Below are 4,339 nucleotides of genomic sequence, written 5' to 3' on the forward strand. Positions count from 1 at the left end.
TGGCAGATGAACAGTTTCTTAAGTCACAGCCGCAGTATTAGAGGAACCCGAAGTCCGCTGGAAAACCAAGATTGTGGTCTTAATTCTGCAGTGTCTCCTGGACATCCAGTAATATCGCTCTTAAACCACTCATTTACATTTCAAGATTATCGTGGGGCAGAGTTTTTCCAGGGGGTCTTTGGCCCTATTAATTACAGCTCTCCAGGGGCAAAGGGAGGTAGTTGCTGACTTAAATACAGGGTTAGGTCTTCTTTGCTGGGGGTTTGTCTATAAATCGTTCTTAATTTCTGGTTTTAAGGCAAGTAGGTGCTTAAAACCCCATGCCAAGCCAAAGCCCCAAGTGAGACAAAGTAGCCTAAGATTATACCTGAATTAAATGTTCTGTCACTAATACCTAATAGCATGAGCACCTGTGATTGCCCTCAGGAAAATCACACTGGATAATTCAAGTCAAGTTTAAGTTCGCATAGGCGAATATGAGTGACATATTTCCCTGCTCTTAGAGAATAAATTATTGGGATAATCCTAATTCACATGACCACATAAATGTGTACCCCCAAATGAATAAATGCATGGAAGGCAACTAATATTTGACAGCCTTTTGTTTTTATATAATGTCTGTGTATTTATGTTGTAACCTCAATGAAGGAATCCATCTTCTGCATGTTCTGAATGTTACTATTTGACAGGTTCTGCCTATACATTAGTTACAGCATAAAACAGGCATGAGTGCGCACGCGGAGGTTCACTACAGACACCTAATGTACACATCACATCCATCCGTTTACTCTGCATGTATCCAGCACATTTACTGTATGTGGACACAACATAAATCTGTCCGAGTGGAAAATCATCAATATAAAACGAGCATGAGAAGCGACAGGGCACAGTACACCAAACACACTGCTCATTGACTCATTAGCATTTTCACCGTCCTAACGGCATCAAAATCCTGTTGGCACTCGTAATTTCCAATCACCAGTGCCATATGGATAACTTGTGACAATATATGCGCAGCGCGCCACGGTCCGGGGTCAAACGACTGAGAGCGGCCGCGACCGAGGGAGGCGGTAATAAGAGGGGCCAGGCCAGCTGAGTGGAAGTGCTCTATCATCAGTCGTTGACAAGCCACAGCTCAACAGGCTCTAATTGCTGGTCAGAACCGCCTTCTCGCTTCTAGTGCCTAGTGTCTGAATCCTCCCCTCACTTTACCGTCCCATTAAGTTATTCCCGCTGAATACCCTTGAGGGAGATCTCCACCGTGCCATGTAATCCGGGGCAGCCTTTCCCCATAACCCTCCCTGTAACCCTCACCCCCGTAGCCATAGCAACCCACTATGACATAAAATATGCAATGAGTGACACGTGCTTTAAAAATGGGCAAACATTCACGTATTGCTTCAGACTTGTCTTTTTTCCACTTATCAAAATAAATATACACATATGACAGAAGGCAATGTCGTGAATGCATTAAATATTTAAACAAATTACCATACAGTATTTCAGCATTTCACGTCTCAGGAAACAAGAAAAATGAAATTTATCAGGGGTAAATTGCACGCACTGAAATACTGATTTGAGATAACTATGAAATTAAGTAACATTGACAAAGGGTAAAAGCAAACCATCGTCGCACTTAATGCCTGCTATGGGATGCACATGAGTGAGCCCGGTGACAGAGAGAGCTGTAAATTTCTAAATCAAATAACAGACGAGGCAGTGATGCTCTCCGGCTGAGTGACTTGTGATCCCAGGGGCTGCCAGCTGCCTTTGCTGGTACTGGGTGGCAGTAGAGAGTAAATTCATTAACGATTCTATTCAAACTGAGATTGAATTTAACCATGTTTTTTGTTCCAGTGCAAATTTTGACATTTGAACTTACCAAGTGAGAAATCAACTTATTTGAATATTTCCTGTTTGTCTATTGTTATTGGTAGCAGGAATTGAAGCCTTGGCACTTGAAACTTGGCAAATTAACATAAAAGTTGAAAATAAAAAAAAATAAAAAAAGCCATAACTTCGGTCGTAAATAGAGCAACTTAAAAAGGTAATTCATGCACAGGGTATATGCATCACAACATGCATATGCATTATGCATTGTAGCATTCAGTGGAAATTCAAAAGGTTTTTTTTTTTGCACTGTCTGAAATAAGCCGTGTCAATCAAAAAATCCCCAGGACCTCTTCAAAACTTATTCAGGTCAGGGCAAAATAATCTGCTACTGCAACAAAGGAGGAGGCAACTTGAAAAGAACCACTTTGGAAACAAGGTCAGAAACAATATATACTTGATCAATTCAACACGCATTCTGGAAGAAAATATGAACAATTTCAATAGTTTGGTGCACTAATTTGATTTTGCAATTAACTTAATGGGCTCTACAAAGTAAAAACACCAAAAAAAAAAAAAAAGTTTAACTAAATCCACTTCGGACATCTTTCATGAACAGTAAAATCATTCTGGTCACTGTCCAGACATAATGAATTGATTTAACCTCATTTGCATTTTAACGCTAATGTGTGCAGCGGTAATTTCCTGTGGTATTGCTAAGATGCGCCATGGCTCCAGCTGTCCCTGGAGGCTTTTAACTCGACTCTCCCCCAAGCCTCTTAAACTCTCTCTCTCTCTCGTGTGACAGACAAGATCCTGAGAGGACAACACTGAGAATCCACACCAAAGACCTGCATCCTACCACAGGGCAGTGCTCAGCAAAAAAAAAAAAAAAGCCAACAGCTCAAAGTCTTTTGCATCTCCTCATAGGCGAGGACCAGAACACTCAGGTTACAATGACGAGACCCAAGAGACACTCACCTTTTGTAGAGTATTCCACCTCCACCGTCAGAGCAAAGAAATCATAAAAAGATCTCTCTCTATCTTTCTCTCTTCTCTTCTCTCCTCTCCTCTTTCTCTCTCTCTCTTGCGAGGAGAGCTGGAGCTCTGTCAGTATTCCATATGTTTCCAGCTTCCGTCTATTCCGTTCAGCTTCGGCGTGGAGTGAAGGATGCCTGGAGAGAACAGGTAAAGATATCAATGGCAGGGAAACTCCTTACAGTAGTAGCAGGGCATCTGTCTTCAGCAGCTCACCCCCGGCTTGCACTGTGTGGACGTCTGCCTCAGCTCTCCTCACAAAACAAACACACACCGGCTTTTTCAGCAGTGTAACCCTGAGTCAGGCCTGTCTTTGAAATGCTCTCTACCCCACAACACAGACGGCTTTCATTATCTTCACAGTCGCAGCAAGGCCTAGCTTTAAAAGCTACTGATTTCCTTTTTCCTTTAGCCTCCCACACAAAGGAAGGGCATTTTGTAAATTACTTGCTCGTTTCAGAGCAACAAAAGGTACTTTCATTGAAACTCCAAAGCACCCCCTACCCCCATTTGATTTTGCTCAAATTTGATTACAAGGATTGAAAAAGGAAAAGAAAAAGGAGAAAATAAAAAAACAGATGGCGTCCTCATTCAGCTCCCTGAATGGCTTTATCTGGGTGCCTTTTTAAACTGTGGCAATCCACAAGCATTTCAGTTGGCTGCAGAAAAAAAAAAGAACTTGACAAAAATTATTGGTTTGCCATTTCTCATACAACTGCCACGAGAAACTGAAAGAAAAGCCTTTTTTTCTCCTCTCCCTCTCACTCCTTTTCTTTCACAGTATCGCCTGCCCAAAGGAAAATAATGGAGATTAGGTATTTCATTAGAAATTATAGCTGGATATGGAGTAGGCTGTCATATTAATAGCAACCTGCCCATAGCCTTCACCATGTGCTATTCACCTAGACAATAGACTGAAGGGACCATATATTGAACCTCTGATTCAGGCCCTGATCAATTTTCCATCATCAAGACATGGGGGGGGGGGTGAGGTTTTAACAAAGAAATTCACACGAGTGGTCTGTGAAGAGGCCCCCCTCCCTGGTGAACTAGTTCAAACTAAACTAAACACATATTCTCTTACACAAAAAGATGCATTCTTTCAGGAGAGAAAGGAAGAAGACATGGGCTATAATTCCATTTCTATGGCCCAATGGGCATTTCAGCGTGTACTTGTTTTCAGCTGTAGATAATTACAGGCTGTAGCAGACACACACACAAAAAAAAGGAGTAGGAACAAATAGAGAGGGCTTAGCTATGTTATTCTTCTCCTCATGACGACATGGCATCACCACTCAGTCTGCAGCCTGAAAAGAGAACAAGAGATCCTGGATGGGCTCACAGAGGTGCTTTTGGATGGGGGTGAGGGGAGGAGGGGGGGGGGGGGGGCAGTTATGCTGAGAGCCCCTGCCAAAAACCGCCTTGCTAGGCCCAACTGGCTCTTAACCAATTCATAACCAACTGTAAACAA

This window comes from Chanos chanos, chromosome 14 (genome assembly GCF_902362185.1).
Source record: "Chanos chanos chromosome 14, fChaCha1.1, whole genome shotgun sequence".
Lineage (NCBI taxonomy): Eukaryota > Metazoa > Chordata > Actinopteri > Gonorynchiformes > Chanidae > Chanos > Chanos chanos.